Source organism: Molossus molossus, unplaced genomic scaffold (genome assembly GCF_014108415.1).
Source record: "Molossus molossus isolate mMolMol1 unplaced genomic scaffold, mMolMol1.p scaffold_m16_p_11, whole genome shotgun sequence".
In the NCBI taxonomy this organism is placed as follows: domain Eukaryota; kingdom Metazoa; phylum Chordata; class Mammalia; order Chiroptera; family Molossidae; genus Molossus; species Molossus molossus.
Window position 1 is genome coordinate 73,636,614 of NW_023425346.1, and position 21,858 is coordinate 73,658,471.

The following is a 21,858-nucleotide window of genomic DNA, read 5'->3' on the forward strand; positions in this document are numbered from 1 at the left end:
GGCATGTACCTCGGTTGCGGTTCGTCCCCAGCCCTGGTTGAGGTTGTGTGGGTGGCACCAGTTGATGTGTCACTCTCACACTGATGTCTCTATCTCTCTTCCTCCCACTCTGTCTGAAGTAAATGTAAAAATATCTTCAGGTGAGAATTAAAAAATAAAAAAATAAATAATGAAACTATTGCTCAGTATCTGGGTCTTGCGTGGTGTGTTTTTATAATGTACTAATTTTTAAAGCTTTTTTAAATCCTCACCTGAGGAGATTATATATATATATATATATATATATATATATATATATATATATAGTTAATTTTAGAGAAAGAGGAAGAGAGAGGGGAGAGAGAGAAACATGAGTAAGTTGCCTCCCACTGGGGATCAAACCTAAACCTAGGTATGTGCCTTGACCTGGAATCAAACCCACAACTCTTCAACTCGAGACCCTGTGGTGCACAGGACTACACTCCAACCCACTGAACCACACCAGCCATGACAAGTCTTGCATGTTTTTCGACTACTGATAGCTTTAACAATGATCTCTTTTAGACATGAGAATTGCTTAAAACTTGTCAGGTTAGTGACGTTGAATTTTAAAAATAAAATGGTAGTATTGTAAGGAATCATAAGGTATGTTACTGAATTTTGATATTATAAATATTATAGTTCCTCCATCATCCTCAATTAACCTCCTGCTCATGCAATGATGTTATAAAATTAGTTTGTTTTACCAACACCTGCCTATTTTTCTCTCTTGGTTTTTAATATAAGAAATCGAAAGCACAATGTTAAGAGAAAAATGTGAAAAGCTGTTTCACTGTATTCTATCATTATAATGCATTAACTGTTTTCTCTTAGATTTTCTTCTAGTTTTTATTTCTTTTAGTTTATGTGCTTTATAAATGGATAGGACACAGTTGTATCCTTAAACCAAACTGAAAGAAGTACTCTGTGTGGGGTCCTACTTGCGGCTTGTAGTTTCTCTCACCTGAACTGTGGTCAGACTCCTGAGTCAATTACTAACTACTCTGTAGCACCTGAAGCCATGAACATCTGGTCACTGGAAGAGGTCTGAACCCTTAACTGTTTACAGACCACGAAGCAGCTGTCAAGTGGTAATGAGTTTTCCCCTCATACTCAGGCAGACGCACGCTTGGATCCTGCCTCACTCTTTCCTGCAAATCTCCTCTTCCATTTTTCCTTCAAAATTGATCTTTTTTTTTTTTTTATCCTCACCTGCGGACACGTTTGCATTTATCCTCAGACAGAGTGGGAGGGAGAGAGGGGGAAGAGAGAGGGAAACATCGATGTGAGAGATACACATTGAGTGGCTGCCACCCACACGACCCCAACCAGGGCCGGGGACAAACTGCAACCGAGGTATGTGCCCTTAGCGGGAACCAAACCTGGGTCTCTCTGGACCGCAGGCTGACGCTCTAACCGCTGAGCCAAACCGGCCAGGGCCAGAATCGATCTTGAGGGTGAGATTGCACAATTTGCTTTTTAGATGTAAACCTGTTGCATTTTAAAATGCGATTCAGTCTGGCCTATGTGGTTTAGTGGTTGAGCGTCAACCCATGTACCAAGAGGTTGCTGGTTCGATTCCCAGTCAGGGCACATGCCCAGGTCGTGGGCCCGATCCCCAGTGGGGGTCATGCAGGAGATGGCCAGTTGATGTTTCTGTCTCTCCTTCTCACTTTCTCTCTAGAAATCAATAAAGGTAAAAAAAAAAAAAATTTTTTTAAATGCGATTCATCACAGTTATTTATGATAGTGAAAAAAATAGATAACCAAAATGTTCAGAAAAGGGAGAGTGTTTAAATAACGCATTTAAGTATTTCAAAGTATTTTTAATAATGTGAGAAAATGCTCATGATTTAATGTTAAGAAAAACGTGGATATATGCTTACACAGTATATGTGGGTCTGGTCTCATATGCATGGATACACACGTGTGCATATGTGTCTGTCTATATATAAAGAGACTGGAAAGAAATACACAAAATTTACCCTCCATCTCCCCTGCTCCTGGGGCCACGGAACCCTGCCCTAGAGTGGTCGCTTCTTCTTCCTCGGTGCCAACCCAGCTGCCCGCCAGAAGTGCAGGCACCTCCCAGGTAACTCGCACGTTCACCCCACAGATGACTCAGACGCCTGCCCTTTGGCGGAGAGATGGGCGAGGCGCAGCCCTTGTCCGCACGGAGGGCTGTAAACCCTGTGCCTCCCAGGAGCTGCAGGTGTGGCCGCACACGTAGGCACTCAGGGTTTTTGTTTGTTGTTGTTGTTCTCTGATTTTTTGTTTTATTATTATTGATTTATTATTATTTTTTTTTTAGCTACAGTTAACATTCAATATTAAGGTGTACAGCATAGTGGTTACATATTTATATAACTTACTAAGAGATCCCGCTATAAATCTAGTACTCACCTGACATCAGACAGTTATTACAATATTATGGACTGTATTCCCTAAGCTGTACTTTACATCTCCGTGACTATTTTGTGACTACCAATTTGTGCTTCTTAATCTCTTTACCTTTTTTCATCAGGTGTCTGGTGGATGGAGAGCATTTGTGTGGAAGAAAGGCAATAGTCATGAAAAGGTCCCTGCGTGCAGGGCATGTGGGCGCCTGGAGATGAAGCTGGAGAGGCAAGCAGGGTATCCTGAAAGACTTCCTGTGCATAATAAGAAATGTAAACGTCCTGAATAGCATAGATGGTATTTTAATAGGGACACATGAGCTCTGATTTACACCTTAAAATACAACTGTCAGCCACCTGATTGGAGGAGCGAAAAAGGAAAGAGGTCTGAACCCTTAACTGTTTACAGACCACGAAACAGGGAAAAATCCACTGTCACAGTGTGGCGACAGAACGGAGGGGGCTCGCCTCCATCACGTATTTGTTTATTCATTAGCAGTCTTCTGCTAACATGTGACTTTCATGAGAGAAGAACTATGTCTCTTTAGTTCATTTCTCTTACCCAATACTCAGAAGAGTACTGGGCACACAGTAGGCCCTGAACAAATGTTTGTTGGATGGATGAATCAATTTGCCATTGATAGGACTTCCTAATTGATTGGAGAGTAGATGAAAGTGGGAAGAACTGGAAGAACAGAATCACTGAAGATTGGAAGAACGTAAGTAGTGACATCCTGTTCAGTGGGTATTTGCTGAGCACTTCTGGGCTGGCCACAGACATCATGCTGTTGGGCAGAAGTCCTGAAAGGCTCCAACCTCTGCTGTAGTCAAGGGAGGGCCCAGGTCCAGAATCTGCTAACAAGCACCAGTTCTAGGGTTTAGTCCCATCAACAAAAAAATGTCAGTTTTCTTTGTGCCCACTCACACGACTGAACTTAAGAACGTGCTCTTTGTTTTGTTCTGAATATTGTCATCCACATTCGTAGAATATGTGACTAGTTGTTTGTTTATCTTCACAACTAAGGCAGAAATGAGTATCTTCATGCTTTCCTTTTTCTTTTGTTGAATATTTTCCCATGGGAGATTACTAGTCAAATAATATTACATCTTATAGGTCTTCTTGTATATTGCTCCATTGCTTTCCAAAAAGTTAATCATGACAACAGCAACATCCATGTATGCAACAGTTACAAACTGAGTATCTGCTGGTGCTGGGTACTGAGCTGGACAAGCAAAAGAAACACAGACCCTGCCCTCATGTAGCTTCCAGTCTAGTACAAGAAGGTGGCATTAATTAGATAACCACATGAATGTATAATTACAAACTGTCAACTTGTGTGAATTACAAACACAGCCAGCTGCTTATAAAGAGGCAGAAACTAGTTTTCCAACAATTTCAGCAGCACTGGTGGTGGTTTTGTTTTTTATTTTACTACTGTATTAGCTAAAAAATGGTTTTTCAGGATTGCCTTACCTGTTCTGGTTTAGAAATAACCTGATTTGTGCCTTATTTTCCTGCTGCTTAAGGGAAGTCTTTCATTGTAAAACAACAAAAAATTTTACAAATTTATACCTAAATTTTTGAATGAATAGTGTACTTAGGAACTTGTCCTATCTCCTCCTATTTATCCTTTAACTGATTCCTCCTCTACTCTGAGCACACAGCTCTGTCTCTTAGCTGCAGCAGGACCCGGGTTTGATTCCCAGCTCCTCTTCTAGCTCCGTGACCTTGGACAAATAACTTAAAATTGTTTGTACCTCAGTTTCCTCACAAACCAAATGGAACTAATAATAGCGCCTTCCTGGTGTGATTTTTGGCCACATATTGGTGTGAGCATTCCTTTATGTGTAAAAAAAAATAGACAAGAGCAGAATAGAGGCTCTGGATGCTGGCAGATTTTATTAGCATACCCAAACCAATATTTGTGTAGCTCAAAAAAAAAAAAAAAAAAAACAGTGCTAACAAAGACAGGAATGTGTAGGCCACAGTTTTATATTCTGAAAATGTAGGGCCGGTAATGTGCCCTACTCTACAGGACACCCGACCTAGTCTGGGTGCCAGAGAAGGCCTTCCCTAAGGAAGAATCTCAGAGCTGAAAACTCAGGTCAGTCAGGGCAGAACCTGTCATCTGCTCTCACACATTCCGTCCTTCGGAAAATCCTGCCAACTGTACCTCTGACCACCTATCCTAAAGCCTTTCACCTCCACTACCACTGCTGTAGACCGGGCCACCACCGTCTCTTGCCTGGGCCACCACAGCAGCCTCCTAACCAGCCTCCCAATTTCGTTCTCACTCCTAAGCTCTCTTCTCCAACAGCAAGAGGGATTCTTTCACAATGGATCGTTTCACTCCATGCTCAAAACCCTCCCAGGCTTCCCTATCATACTAACTTAAATCCAGATTCCTCTCCCTTGTCTGCAAGGCTGGGCGTGGTCTGCCCCTGGCTATCTCGCTGCCCTTGTTTCCGGTCACTCCTTCCTTTGCCCACCCCACTCCTGTCACATTGGCTTCCTGGCGAGGCCGCAAACAGCCCTTGAACGTTCCCCTCAACATGTTTGCGCTGCCTGTTTTGTGTGCCCGGGATGTTCTCCGTTTACCTGCGTGGCTCATTCACTCCCTTCGGTGCCGCGCCAGGTGTCACCTCTCCAGAGCAAGCTTCATTGGCACTCCTCCAAAAGTGTCTTCTTCTCTCACAAGTTCTTGAACCTGCTTTATTCATTTTCATAGAAATTTCAACTGCTGACATTGTCTTTTCAGTTATTCATTCACTCAATTATTATTATTTTTGGTTTTCCCCACTAAAAGGCAAGCTCCACAAGGATAGGAATTTAACTTTGCTTAGTGCTGCCCCTAGCACTTAAATAGTACCTGGCACATAGTAGGCACTCCATAAGAGTTTGTTACATCATGAATGAATGAATGAGCCAAAAAAGCAAAGGGGGAGGGGCTAGATGTTCCAAACAAGGGGGGCTGCCTGTGCAAAGGGCCTGTGGCCACTGAAAAAAGGCCTGTGGGGCTGGGGTACAGACAAGGAGTGTTAGTGTTAAAGAGGAAACCGCAGGCCTGCAATGGTGTCACTTGTGCTAACGTCCGATCCTAAACCTGTATTTCATAACCTGACCTGATTGTTGTTTCAACCTTTCCCAGAAGTGTAATGAACTAGTCTGGAATTTTCTGGTCAAGCACTGGTAAGGTAATCTGTCATGTGGATCCTCTCCATACCTTCCCCGCCTCCCCCCCCCCCCCCCCCAATATGCATGATAATATTTATTGCCATTCCCTTCCCCTCAAAGTAGATGTCCTGGTCTAAAAATAATCTTTTCTTTTGTATGTAATAGCTCCCTTGCTCTACCCTTCTTCCTATGTAAACCTTCCACTTTGTGTAATCCCTCAGAGGCTTTGTTGTTGCTATATGGGATGCTACCTGATTCATGAATTACTTAATAAAACCAATTAGATCTTTAAAAAAGAAAAAAGAAATACAACAAATTTTAACTAATTATATTTGGGTTGTAGAATATGGGTTACTTTTATCTTTACCCCTTTTCCTATATTTTCCAATTGAATATCAATAATTTATATTACTTTTAGCAATGTTACTTTTTAAAGAAAAAAATTAAAACTCTAGAATAGTGACCTACAACAAATTACTATGTTAAATATTTCAAAATTCAAGTTAATAGTTCAATATTCTCAAATTCAGAACAATTTTATATGTACAAAGTCTTGGGAAAGAGTTAACTTATGTTCAAATTTAAGAAAAAAGAAGTGAGTATCTGAACAGTAAAAATATGGAGACATTTATTACATTGGAATAAAAAAGAAAAATAAATGGTTTATGAATGATATGAACTTAAAAATTAGGAAGGGATCTGAGAAGGTTAATTTTTTTTTTTTTTTTTTGCAGTTTAAATAACATGCTCTCAGCTTGTGGAGTGGTATGAAAGCCCCCCACATTGATATATTTTTCTCTGCCTCCCTTTATAAGCACATATATGGGCCATACAGCTCATTGAGTCCTTTAATTAAAAAGAACGAATCAAAGGTTTTATCTTATAATAAGTAGTTGCTTTGTTATACACAGTATCTCACCATAATCTTTGATCTTCTCTTAATATATTTCTTTGGAAATCTTAAAACTAAGTTCATATTGAGACTACTTCTTATGGATGCTCAAATAAATCTGGGTTCTCATAAACATTTAGAAATAATCACAGTGCAGTATGTGGCAATGTATTTTAATGCAGTTTGGTTCACAATTGTCTTGTGGTTACAAGTATAGCAAACAGATTCAAGCTTCCCAAACTGATAATTTGTGATAGAGATAAAAATGAATTTCATGATTTAGAAGATTAGATAGGTAAATTTATAGTTTATGTATTTTATAGAAATATTTACTTTATGGGTAGTTATTTTAAATGTCTAATTATGTATAGCAGTATCTGGGGCTACTCTGATATACTAGTATCCTACTGGAGAAATTATAATCGACAGAATACATACCGAAAGTGTTGTAAGACATCTTATATACACAGTATCATTTGATCCTTAGAAGGATTTTTTGAAATAGGTAATTTTCATCTCCATCCTATAGATAAGGAATCTGAAGTTCATATAAATTCATTAACTCATCTAAGGTCACACAGCCAGTAAGTGGGAAAGGAAGGATTTGAACCTAGGTTGATCCATAAATGTTTCACTGTATCATACCACCTCCAGTCTTACTCATTTGTTAAAGTTGTTTCCTTGCTAGCAACATTGTCTTTACCTTGTATACTTTAAATGATTAAAACATCCTGTAAAAATGTTCAAACCCCAGAGGAGAGGGGCAGGAGGGAGGGATGAGATAAACCAAAGAACTTCTGTGCATGTATGTGTAACCAATGGACATAGACAACAATGCTTGGTGAAGGGTGGGATAGGGAGGAGCGTGTCTGCGGAGGGGGGGGGTGGGGGGAGAAGGAGAAACATTTTTAACAACAACAACAAAAGATTTAAAAAAATGTTCCATAAAAATATTTTTTTCTGTATTGATTTTTAGAGAGAGAGAAAGGGAGAAAGAGAGAGATAGAAACATCTATGAGAGAGAACATCAACTGGCCGCCTCCTGCATGCCCCTCACTGGGAATTTGGCCCACAACCTGAGTAAGTGCCCTGACTGGGAATCGAACCAGTGACCTCTTGGTGCATGGGTCGATGCTCAACCATTTAGCCACACTGGCTGGCCATAATAATATTTTTGTTTAATATTCTGAAGAATCCCTTTAGTAAAATGACCACTCCTTAGGTTGCCCTAATTTTTCAAAACGCTATTGGAGATATTAACTATTATTTTAGGAGCTGAAAAAGAATATTGTACTGCTTGCTGGCTTCTCCTCCCCTTGGTAAGGATGCAGTGTGCATTCTTTCCATTTTCACTATTGGCTCTCTCTTCTGGAATAACATGCAGAGTTGAGTTGATTTTTGACAACAGCAGAAAAGATGATTATAAGTTGCTCTGTACATAAATTATACTTATTCTGTTCTTGATGCTAAGTAAATTTCTAAAACCAGCATCTACATTCTTTGATTCTGTGCCATATAAAAACTGGTTTTTCCTGTGAGATTTTCAGTGAAAGCACTAAAAAATAACTATTTTTTTTTGTGTCTATTAAAATGTTTTTCTGAGCACATATTAAATGCTGGTTTGGTTTATACAAAGCAAGTAGACTTCTTCCTGCACTGTACATTCACTGAGGGACGATTGTGACGGGTGCTGTCAACTGTCCACTCAGGGCAGTGCTGGGCAAATAGGATGTTCTCCGTGCATGTTCGTTGAATTGAATTGTTTCTTAGCAGGGCACTGTGCCCTTGATGTGGATGCTCATCTTCTCTGAGATGTGAGGTTCTTGACTAGAATGAAGAAATCTCTATTTTGGTTTTCCTTGTGCCTCTAGGTCCTCCAGTGAAGCCAGGAAGGGAAGGGTATGGATTGCCGCTCCCATCTCCTTGGGCCTTACCCAGATGCTCGGGCACGGATGAGCAGCTGCCTTTCTCCACGTAACCTTTGGTCAGAGGCACTGGCTCCACAGAGGATCCCATCCTAGTCAGCTCCCTCATCGGGCCGTCTCTCCCTCCTTCCTCTCACCTCTGTCCTCGGCGATCATCCTGTGCCCACTCGGCACTGGCACAGCGGCACTTCGCATGCCTTCCTGTGGAGGTTGGGGTGGGTGTCCACCTTTCCCTTAGTCCTTATGGCTTTTCCAGGTAGTTTCCATGACTCTTGTTGATTGTATGTAATTCATGCGTCGGGATGGTTCTATTCACAAAGAGTATGCTTTCCACATAAACTTCTACTAACACATTTTTCTGTCAGACATTATTGCCAGATGTTGGGTAAGGCAGGTAAGGAAGTAGTTTGGGGCTGTGAGACCAGGCGCTCCCCAGAGAGTGATGAGGAAGTGGGCTAGCCTGTTGCTTCCAGTCACTTCAACAGGTCTTTACTCAAATATCACCTGCTTTTCCTGACCTAACAACAACCTCCTTAAAATATCCCTACACTTCCCTTTCCTGCATTTTTGCTCCATTAAAATGGTCTAAAATTTCTCTATTATCACTAGCATTCAATAGCGGTGTATTACCATCTAACACACTGTGCATTTTGCATCTTTGTTTATTGCACCCTTTCTCCCAGGAGAAAGTAATCTGTGTTACCAGGAATTTCTGAATGTTTTGCTTCTTGCTTTATTTCCTTTACCTAGCAGTTGGCAGGGTACCAATAAATATTTGAATTCTCTAGAAATAATCCATGAACCCCAGAACATTAGTAAATAGGTTACATTTTCCTGGGACTTTTGCAAGAGAGATGGACAAGATGGTTGATGTCCAAGAGGAGATTCTCCGTTCAGTTACTGCTTTCCTGAGAATAGAGTCCAACTTCTTTTGACCTAAAGAGCTGCTCTCCAGTGCCTTGAATACCACTTATCAACAGCACAACATTTTAGGTCAGCACAACATTTAATCAAGCAGATGAGGTGATAATGTAATGAGGATCAGAGTGAGATGTGCTCTTAATGCAAAAATCAACGGAATTTGGAGGAAAACTATTTATGAAAACTCTTTTTCATATTACTTTCAAATGCAGTATAAGCATTTGACCTGTACAACCTAAATAAGTAACTGAAAAAGAATGTCCTATTTTTCCTAACCACCAAACATCTTCCCCCCTCACCTCTACCACCACCCCATTGTTGAAGTAAAGCCAAATTTATTGTCCAAATGGTGAATTATCCAAGCCACTTGCTTTTTCCTCACCCATTTTCTGTTTCTAGACTTTGGGCCATTTCTCTGTTACTGTTTCCCACCCGGGATGACAGTATAAGAAGGTGCAATTAAGGTGGTCAGTGTTATCACTTATAGTAAAAGTTGTGTGAGGAGAAAAGACCAATTATTGGCTAAAAGGAAACTTGAAGGGTCTGTATGGATTGTACCTCCATGTGTTTTATTAGCACACATAACTGATAGTAATACTTGTGCATTAAAAATTATATTCTTTACTTCCCAGTTTGCATTATTACCACACCTGTATTTTATTAGCACACATAAGCAAGGCACATGCAGTAACAAATGAGATTTCTTTACTAGACATTTTGCATTTAGTAAGTAGCTCTTTTTAAGGCTGATCTACTAGTATATGTAAATGTAAACACCTCTGTATGCTATGGTGACATCTTTAAGTAATTGAAAGCTCAGCATGAAAATTGTGTCCAGGCTTAAGACCACTCTCAGTTGAAAGGTTAATCCTTTTAACAGTTGAATAGGCTGCCCTCTCAGACATGTCTCAGAGAAGAGAATTTATTATATAAAGTAGAGTCTCATTGGGTATGCAAGGTAAATAACCTCATTAAGAACGGAATGTGAAGGAGATACAGTACTATTCAAATAGGGCAGGAGGGGGCCAATCAGGTAAAACAAAAGGCAGTTATGGAAGTCAACTACTGACTTTACTTTGTGTTTCATATTTTGTGCTGAATAAAGCAGATTAAAAGAGTGAGCTGCTTAGCATCAAGAAGGGCCTAAAAGAAAGAGGTCTGGATGAATTCTTTTGGTGAAAAGCAAGAAAATACAACAGTTTGTTGGCCATTCATTGATTGAACAATCCCAAAGGGCGAAAAGCATCGATACCGTGAACATGTCTTCAAAGGGCTGTAAATGAAGAGATTCTTCCTGGATCTAAAAACCCTGATGTACCTTGGCCACTTGTTTCCCAAAGGCATAGATATCTCCTAATGGGTGACTTGATTAGCTGTCCTCTTGTTTTACTGAGCTCCCTTGTTATGTGGGAATTTCAAAATCATATGAAAACTTCCTCTTTTATTTGAGGTACGGGCAATGGTCTATCACCTGTTAGTACCTACATTAATTGTCATCTATATCTAGATCATCCATAGGTATTGTCATTTAGCTATCCTTAAAAAATTAAATTGCTGTGGACCCTCCAGAATTGATTATTCCTAAAATGGAAGAGCTAGATAGGTTTTGGAGGTTATTTGGTTTAGGTTTGCCTCTAGATTGTTGAAGGAGTAATGCCTATAGGACACATAAATGTCTTTTTTTTTTTTTTTTTTTTAATACTACGTCACCATTTGAGCAGTAGCTTTTCCAGTGGAGTCTGTAGTACGTTTCTATAACATAAATTAGCTCTCCTACAACTGGTAAATAGGAGAATGAGGCCAATATGACTCAGAAGTCATGTTGGTCAGACATGATTTTTCTCAGATCATTAATGCTCACCACTGCCAAACAGCAACAGCTGGATGCAGCAAGCCATAGAAGAACATCGAATACAGAGCAGACATGCAAACCAATTCAAGGCAAAGACCATCTGTGGACAGTTTGACGTGTTTTGTCTTATTGTGTGGTTCTCTCTGATCTTTGGGTATTTTGCTTTTGTCACCAAAAATCAGCAGTCTCGATCCTTCTTTTTATTTCTTCCATCGATGTCTCTTCTATCTCTCACTCTGTCTTTTTATTTTGGCAAAATATACATCTTTTCAAGGTTAAAATTTCTCTGTTTAGAGTAGTCTTTTTATAATCAGGACATTAACTTGACTTTTGTTTAAACTGAGAAAATATTTTTATTAGGTTTATTATTCTTTTTGTTGGTCTCTTTGTTACAAAGTTGCTTAAATTTTGACTGGTCTGCTGTGAATATTATTTTGCCTATAGGTCCTATGATTTTGCAGAATGCAAATATTTTTTGAAACACATATATTGCTTATAGCATAAGAGGCTATTTTTTTCATTTTTTAAAAAAATGTGTATTATGTGGTTGTTATAACTGATCATCTTCAGGGCTTGTCCTGGGAAGCTAAACTAAGATTGGAGTAAGATTATCTATAAAGAGCAAAACACTAAGAGGTTCTAAGAGCAGCCAGGAGACTTGCTGAAATGTTTGTAGGTTTATCAGCGTCAAAGTTCAGAAGTCTCACAACCTATCAGTCTTAGTGTAATGTTCTTACTTCTCAGGCCTCTCCTAGTTCCTGTGAATGAGAATATAAAATGCTGCCTAAGTTTATAATGTGACTTCTCTGAACCTTCTTGCAACCACTAGAAATAATTTTTAGTGTCAAGAATACAGTTTGCTCAGCATACAACGAAGCCTCTTTCTAAACCTTTTTCAGTTAACATGAGAAATATGAATTTTCAGGTGGGATATTAACTTTCTGCTCTCTCCTCTGCCCCACCCCCAAAACCCCTTAGCACCCAGGACTCTTGTTCTGTCCTGCGATATTTCTGCTCATTACTAATTGGGCAAATCACATGGGTGATCTCATGGGTGCGATTTCAATTCAATAAGCATATATTGAACACCTACTACATGTAAGGAACTCTGCTAATGAGTTCCTGTTAACTCTCCCAGGTCAGAAATTGGTATCTTACCAGAGACCTTATAGAGGCAATGCCCTAACCCAAGACAGCAACCAGAATGAAATAGGGACTGAATTATTCTTTAAGTGTCTCTCAAATCTCTTAAGGGACCAACTCTGATATTTTGCTGGATGACCTATTCACTATGGTGTCTGCAAACAGGCTGGAAGCTAAGAGCAGAAAGGTGGGAGGCTGATGGGTATCCATACCTAAAAAGCTACCTTATTTTGTATCTGGTTTAATCCATGACATTAATTTAATGACGTGTGCGTGGTGGATGTATACGTGTGTATATGTTCCATTACTCCACAAAAGACAATGAAACCTTGTGTCTCAACACCTGAATATCTTTATGTCAGAAAGCCACAAAGCTGGTCTGGAATAGTGAAATTCCCATGAAATTGAATTGATCCTCAAATTATTGCTTAAATGATAGGACAGTAGAAACTTAAGAGCATATTAATGCTAATGGGAATTGCTCCGCTGATGCTGTGCAAGGCCAGTCAGGAAGTGCACCAGGCATGCTGCAGAAAAGCCATTATGCTCATCTTTTCATAGATGCATGATTTGTTTTATTTTTAAAACATTTGAGGTTTAAAGTTTTTATACCATGCTTTATGAATAGATGTGTAATGAGGTTGAAAACCAAAATAGTGCTCACCACTGTGCAGAGAAATAGAAAAAAGAAGCTTTAGCTGAATGCTGTCCATTTGAATCCTGTTTTCTAAAAATCCAATTTAATTTTTTATTACTTGTCTCATTAACCCCAAGATTTAGAAAATTGAATGCTACCTGAGTAAAATAAGAATGGCAATGCAAACTATTTTTAAAGGACTTCATTTTTATATTTATCTTTTTGTAAGCATTTAAAAATTAAAATGTGCTTACATTATAAAACCATTTTGCAATATATATGTGATTTAATCCTAAGTTTGCATCTACCTGTCTTAAATGCATACTGAGCTTTTATTTATGCTTTGAAAATATAGTAGATAAAAAGCATAAGTGTTTCTGATGTTATGTTTTGTCATCTTCAGCTAAGAAGATTGAAATCTTGAGAAACAATTTTCTGAAGAAATGAAATTGTATGCCCTCCTGAACCCTTGGGGGAAAATAGCCTCTCTGTTTGCTCAGAATATGAAACAGTGAAAGAGTACCAGTAAGAGACAGCCATGCCACGCATGTCACACTTCCATTTGTATTGCTTGAAATGATGTTTTAAAAATATTTTCTGGGATTTTATTTATTTATTTAAGAAATAACTGCTACAGATAATATTTGCACAATCTCACTGATGTGAGAGTTTCCAAATCAGATGTATTTATTTTCTGTGAAATATGAGAGATTGTTTTGCAACCCTTGTGTTCTGTAATGTGACAGAAAATATGTAAAAATGAGGATTTTGGAAGTGTTCCATAGTGGTAATATTTCTGAAAAAGTGAAGAGACCCTCCAGCGGCCTTGTCTCTGGACCTTCTGAGAGTCCCTAGTAGACTCACTGGCCCGGTGGGAGGGGGGCAAAAAAATACCTTAGAGAAGGAAAAAACTTTCTAAAAGGTAAAAACATGAAAAAAACATTGATTATATTTTAACTGCTATGTTTTTCAAAGAGAAAATGATCACATTTAAAGTAAAAAAATGTCTGGATATTGTCACTTTTCATCCCTCAATGTAGTAAATAAATGTCTCCCTTGGGCTAGATGATAGTCCAGGTAATTCAGTATTATTGAAGTTGGAATGGAAGATTTTACAAAGTCCAAATTAATTTTTTTAAGTTGACATAATATATTCAAATAGTTTTTGTGGTACCTCTTACTTTGATTCTAAGATCTTGTACTTAGGGAGAAGAGGTTTCCCTTCTCCTCACTTATTAATCTGATTAGATAAATCATAGAAATCAGATTTAAACATTTTGCTTTACTGGTAAACTATTATAAAATAATAATAACACATCACCTGTCAGAGGAAGTTTGTACATAATGAAAGAAAAACCTATCTCCATGTGTATATGTGAATGTTAATTTCTGACACCAAGTGGTTTTCTAAGCTTGATTACTCAGTTTAATCAACAACCTTGGCTTTAAATATTTTGGCTCATTTTAAAAGTCCAGTCTGGTCTCTAACGACAAAGGTCAGTACCGGTAAGAGTGTTCAGAGGCGGTGGTCAGCTGTGAAGGCCATCCCCAAATAGAGTCTACTGCTCTCTGAGAAACAGCAGCCTCAGAGATAAGTGCACAGTCCTAGGTCAATGGCTTTGAAGGAAAAAGCACACATTTTGACTTTAGACTCTGGAATATTACTTGCAAATTACTTGCTTTACTGTGGAGTCATATCTTGTGTACCATTTTAACTTAGAAACACATCTCTTCCATATTCTTTAAAATCTCACGAAACCACTGGGAGCTGCCATGGTTTAAAGCACGTAGGATCACCCAGCCCTAAAACTTCTGGAACTAGAGAAGAGGGGTGGTCTCAAGAATGGTAGATGAAACTGAGCTACTTGGCAACATTACCTGAGTTGTTGGTTGCTGATCACTACATTTAGGAAAGGGTTCCCTGATCAAACTCTCTGTTAAGTATATTTATGTGCTACTTTAAATTATGGTATTAATTTCAGCTCTTGCTTGCAAGTTGTTTTATAAAAATTTTGAGTATTTTTATGTGCATTCTTTTTTTTTTTAATCTTTATTGTTGAATGCAAAATATATTACAGATATTCCACATTTTTCCCCCATTGATCCTCTCCTCCCCCTCTTGCCCCCCTCCCGCCTTTTCCCACACTATTGTCTGTGTCCATTGGTTATGCATATACGTTCTTTGGTTTATTTCTTCCCACCCCCCCACCCCCAACCCCTTTCCCTTTGAGGTTCGTCAATCTAGCAATGGATTTGTACTTCTTAATCCCTTCACATTTTCACCCATTCCCTCAACCCCCCTCCCATCTGGCAACCAACAAAATGTTCTCTGTATCTATGAGAATGTTTCTGTTCTACCTGTTCATTTTGTTTGTAGATTCCATTGTTGATAGCTATGTATTCATTACCATTTTGTTTGTTCATATATTTTATATTTTTCTTCAAAAAGACCCTTCATCATTTCATATAATAATGGTTTGGTGGTGATGAACTCCTTTAACTTTTCCTTGTCTGGGAAAGTCTTTATATGTCCATCGATTCTAAATGACAGCTTTGCAGGATAGAGTAATCTTGGTTGTAGGTTCTTGTTTTCATCACTCTGAATATTTCTTGCCACTCCTTTCTGCCCTGCAAAGTTTCTTTTGAGAAATCAGCTGACAGCCTTATGGGAACTCCCTTGTAGGTAACTTGCTGCTTTTAAGATTCTCTCTTTGTCTTGAACCTTTTGCATTTTGATGATGATGTGTGTTGGTGTGGGCCTCTTGGGGTTCATCTTGTGCTTCCTGGACTTGTATGTCTGTTTCCTTCACCAAGTTAGGAAAGTTTTCTGCCAATATTGTTTCAAACAGGTTTTTGATTTCTTGTTCTCTCTCTTCTCCTTCTGGAACCCCCAAGATGTGAATGTTGGCATGCTTGAAGTTGTCCTAGAGGCTCCTTACACTATCCTCATTTTTTTGGATTCATTTTTCTTTTTGCTATTCTGATTGGGCGTTTATTGCTTCCTTATATTCCAAATCGATGGTTTGCTTCTTGGCTTTACGTATGTACTCTACTATTGAAGCTGTGTAAATTGTTTTTTATTTCAGTTAATGCCTCCTTCAATTCTAACTGTGTATCCATGATTTCTCACTTTTTTTATGCTCTTGAGGCCCTCCCTAAGTTCACTGAGGTTCTCACTAAGTTCATTGAGCATCCTTATAAGCAGTATTTTGAACTCAGCATCTGTTAGGTTGCTTATCTCCATTTCGCTTAGTTCTTTTCTTGGGGTTTGTTCTGTTCTTTCATTTGGGACCTGTTTCTTTGTCTCCTCATTTTGGCTGCCTCCCTGTGTTTGTTTCAGTGTATTACTTAACGAGAGGTATGGGGCTCACTGAGACCATATTCTGCTTGTTTGAAAGAATTTAGGAAAAACCTGAGGCAGGATCCAAGACAGGCCAATCCTATGGTTAAGCAAGTGGCAACGGCTTGGGTGGGCCTGAAAGTTGGGTGGGGCGGGGCCTCAGGGAGTCAGCAGGGCGGGGCTACCAGTGTGAGCCAGGTTGTTGGAGTCCCAGATATGGCGACTGTCTGCCGCCCCCGGGAAGGGCTCACCAAAGGAATAAAGGCCTCTGACGGCAAGTTTGTCCCCGAGAAAGCCCCCTCTCCAGCCCTCGCTCCAGTGCCAAACAGCTCAGTTCTTCCCTGTATGTCTCTGGTGCCCCTCGAGCTGCCTCCCCTCCAGGCTTAGAGGGAGAGAGTCCGATAAGTCCGTGCGCGGGCCCTTTAAGGAGCTGCCTGGGTCTCCAGCCACGTCAGCCTCCCTGAGCCTCAGTTCCTGCTGGTTTTTCCAGCCAGAAGTTATGGGGATTCTCTTCCTGGCACAGGAACCCTGAGCGGGGCACCTGGTGTGGGACGGGGACCCCTCAGTCCTCAGGAAGGACCTTCCCAGCCGAGGGAGCCTCCTGATTTTTATCCACCACACTTGGGTGGGGGACCAGCCCGTTGCGCCTCTGCCCCTCCTACCAGTCTGGATGTGGCTGCTGCTTTTATTCCGTAGTCGTAGGACTTCCATTCAGCTTGATTTCAGGCAGTTTTGAATGATGGTTGTTCTGTAGTTTAGTTGTAACTTTGATGCAGTTGTGGGAGGACGCGATACCGCGGTTACCTATGCGCCATCTTGACCGGAAGCCCTGTGCATTAATTCTTTATTCTTGTGTTATTCAGGACCTTTTTTACTGTAATTAGTAGGATTCCAGCTAGCTTTGGAAGGCTATAGGTTTATTGCAAGTGACCTAAATTCAGGCAGGGAAGTTATGTGGCTAGACCTTAGGGACAACAGGATCTAGACATTCAAATCTCCTGCTCTCTCAGTTGTTTCTTTCTGCCTATTGGCTTCACCCTCAACCACTGTAGAGCAATGTCCTGTACATGGTGGGGGACACATGGCCTTGCATCTCACAGCTCCTGTCATCAGATTCACCAGTTGTCATTTCCCAGTTCTAGTTCAAACAAGCCCAGACAAGCAGACCTCTAGATCCATCAGCTGTGACTGGAGGTCATATAAGAACATGATAGTCCTCACTGGGATCCTATGGTTGAAGAGAAAGGAGCTGGGGAGAGAAGTTCTCAAGAGAATGGAGGTTTGGGCTGAAAACATGCTAGCAGTCCACCACAATTTCCAACCAGATAGATAAGTGCCCCAAGAGGTGGTAGTGTCTTACATAGAATGTTTTGAATGCTTAACGCGAGTCTGAGACTGATTGCCTTCCAGATAACTTTTAGGACTTGAAAAATATAACTGTTCTCATTATACCAGCCTAATGTATTTTTTAAAAATTTTTATTGATTTAGTAGAGAGAGAGAGGAAGGAAGAGACAGAGAGAGAAGCATTGATGTGAGGGAGAAACATTGATTGGCCGCCTCCTGCACTACCCCTGCTGGGGATGGAGCCCACAACCTGGGCATGTACCCTGACCAAGAATCGAACCGGGACCTCTCAGTCCGTGGAACAATGCTAAATCCACTGAGCCACATGGGCCAGGCCAGACTAATGTATTTTTAAACATAGTTATGTATCTTATAGCCAGCAAAAGGCTCTTTTATTTCCTGAATTCTTAAACTTAATTTTAAAACTTGTAATTATATTCTTGGTAAAAAGATTGAGCCTATTAAAGGATTTGTTTTATTATAAAATAATTTGGGAATTCTGATTCCTGTCTCTATTAGCTTTTAAATGAATTCAAATAAGCAGAGAGAAGCCAAATAATCCTAAGCCAAAAGAAAATTTACAAAAAGGAAGAAGAAATAAGATTCATGCTATTTTCTAGTAGGTATTAGGGATCAGATTAAAAAGCAGTATGCAGTCGATGGACAAAGCCCAGCTGCAAATTTTAGAAATGTGATTGTGCCTGCAATCATGAATAATTATGGCCAGTATTCTGCACCTCAAGTTGTATAAAAGTTCTTATGGTTCAGGTGGCCACTATTTTTCCCAACAGGAGGCACCATACTAGATAGAGATGGGAACAACTTGGAATTGGTTCTCATATCAGCTCAAGTCCCTTGCCCGTGAAGACAGAGGACATCATACCTATATTGGTAAGGATCCCAAGGCAGGAGACCTGGGAATGCATGTCTGGGAGCCACAGTGTCTTTCTGTTTCATTGTTGGAAAGCCTTTATTTTCCCATTCCACAATAGCAAGTATTCATTCATGGGAGAATACTTTATCTAAATATTCATCAGTATTAAAAAAACAAAACAAAACAATGTGCTTTTAATGCTTCACTGGTTACATCAAAACCGTTAACATTTTTTAAAAGGGTGTGTGTGTACAGAGTTTTTCTAAGCACAGCTGAAATTTTCCAGGCTGATTTACTTAAAAAAACAAAATATTTTAAACTACTCTTTCAATTGGCTGGCTTCTAAATAGGTCACCATGGCTCTGCCTTCAAAAGCCCGACAGAACAGGCTGAAGCATTTAAAAAATGCAGGCATGCTGTGTCAAATAACTTGGTCTATTGGTGTTGTTTTTCCCCCCAGTGACCTGATGAATTTCCGGAGCTGATCTTTTCATCAGATTATGTCTTCTACTTCCATCTCAAGACCTTCTATCATCTGGGTTTCTCTTCCCAGTTTCCTCTCCACTCTCTCTTCCCCTCCACCATCTCTTCTTCTCTGGTACTTTCCTATCAACCCAGAGACTCAAGCTTTTCATGGCCCAAAAGAATCTTTTCTGCATCCTGCCTCTCTTACACTTACCTTGTTTCCTCCTTTTCCCAGGCAAGTTATATGAAAAAGAAAGTTGATTCCTGCTTCCTCCACTTTAACTAACTCCAGATATTGGCTTCTGCCTCCAGTGTTTACTGCAACTACCCTTGCTAAGGTCGTCCATGCCCAGCTAATGCCCAGCTCAATAGCCTTTGTCTACTGCCTTTCCCCAGTAGACACTGTTGACAACTCCCCTCCACGTAGTCCAACTTTGCTGGTTCCAGGTCATTGCTAGTTCTGGCCTCCTTTCTCAGTCTCTTCCAGGGGCTCTCCGTCCTCTCCCCACCTCACCATTAGTGGATGCCATTGTTTTGGGTCCTCTCTTGCCTCTTTATACTTTTTAATTGGTGAGCTCCCTCATTCCCATGGTTTTAACTATAGAGCATGTTCACATGCTGATGCAACTAGAAATTTGGTATTTCCAGAACTGAGATGGTCATAAATGACATCTGATCCCACAACTCTGTACTTCCAACTAGCCATTTCTGTATCACTATCAGTTATCTTAAAAAAAAAGAATCTATATCTATATTTGTATCTACATCTACATCTACATCTACATCTACATCTACATCTATATCTATATAATTCTAACTATGTCACTTCCCTGATTAAAATTTTCTGCTCCTCACCATGTATAAGATAAACGCCAAACTCCTAAATATGGTGCGGGCATCTAAATTGCTTCTGACCCCTATCTAAGTTCTGTGTCAAATGCCAGACTGTCCTTGAACTTGCTACGTCTTGCATGCCTCTAGGCCTCTGCTCTAGCTGTTCCCTCTCCCTGATCTTCTCTTTGGTGTGATGCTTGAGGACTCTTTATTTATTTATTTATTTAAAAAAAATTTTTTTCTTTATTTATTTTAATAGTTTGAGAATAGTCCTTTTTTTTTTTTTGGTACATGCCCTAGGCGGGAACTGAACCCGGGACTCTCTGGTCCGCAGGCTGATGCTCCAACTGCTGAGCCAAACTGGCCAGGGTGAGTCTTTTTTTTTATTAATTTATTTTTGTTACAGATGTTTCTCCTTTTTTCCCCCTTCCTCTCCATTCCCCCCACCCTGTCCTCAGCTTTGTTGTCCATCATCCTTTATTGATTTTAGAGAGAGAGGAAGGGGGGGGGGAGAGAGAGAGAGAGAGAGAGAGAGAGAGAGAGAGAGAAAAACATCGATGAGAGAGAACATTGATTGGCCGCCTCCTGCATGACCCCCAACTGGGGATCGGGCCCACAACCTGGGCATGTGTCCTGACTGGGAAGCGAACCAGCAACCTGTTGGTGCATGGGTCGATGCTCAACCACTGAGCCACACTAGCCGAACAAGAAGAACTCTATTTTTAAGGTCCAATTTAAATTTCAACTCCTCTGTGAAATTTTCTCTAATTCGTCCTTCCCCTAAGCCTAGGGTAGAACCGATCCACTACTGTATTATGCTTTTGTCTTACTTGGTTCATCCTGTTAGAGACACTATAATTATTAATGTGTCTGACTCCTGCTGAAATGTAGGGGCCCTGAGAGGCGGGATCATATTTCATTTATCTATTCATCTCATATCCTTGGTTCCTAATGCAGTCTGGCACTTGTAAATGCTCAATAAATGTGTATTGAGTGATGGGTGAGTAAATTGACTAAACCAATTGATGGTTTTGATGAAATATAGCTCGGCCTATAATTAAATTATATTACATATCAGGAACCCAAATAAGATAACTTCCCAAAAAATTATAATCACCCTGGTATTTTCTCAGTATATAATCTCAGTGTTCTTGGGGTTGTTATCAGCAATGATGCATCTATAAATATTGTTCATTTTGATGATGACAGCTGGTTTTTAATTTTAGAATCTTCCATTTTCATCTAGAATTCTTAGTATCACGCCCTGCCTTTCCCCACCCCATCAAGGCTAATTTTGTTACATCTGGCCATGTGGATTTGCCTGTTCCAACAGACAGTTTTGTGTACGAGAACAAGCTTATAGCTGATACCGTCATTTGGGAAGTCAGTAACTAGAAACTGCTGAGCCTCTAGGACCAAATCAGAGAGGCTGGCACATGACTTGAGGATAATACACATTAGGAGGCCCTTTTAAAAAGTCAGTGGGGCCCTGGCCGGTTTGGCTCAGCGGTTAGAGTGTCGGCCTGCGGTCCAGAGAGACCCGGGTTCGGTTCCCGCTAAGGGCACGTACTTCGGTTGCAGTTTGTCCCTGGCCCTGGTTGGTCGTGCGGGTGGCAGCCACTCGATGTGTCCCTTCACGTCGATGTTTCTCTCTCCCTTCCTCTCCCTCCCTCCCACTCTATCTGTACAAAAAATGGAAAAATGTCCTCGGGTGAGGATAAAAAAAAAAAAAAAAAAAATAAAAAGTCAGTGGGAAGGAGAAAGGGTAGAGAAATAAAATGGAGCCAGGAACGAGGCTTATTCCAAAATGCTTATTACAACTGTCTAAATACTTGCTAGAGGCCATATTTAGTATTTCCACTTTGACCCTGAGCTTTCCTGCAGCTAGTGAGAAGAGGAAAACTCTGATTAGCCATGTAATTCATGATGTCTGTAAGTCAAAGCAAAGCCTGTTTCCCCAACTCTTAGTTGTGCAAAGACCTGAAAGACGTCTCATGAAGAGGATCTTGGGTAATATGCTGACTGATGTCCTCACATCTT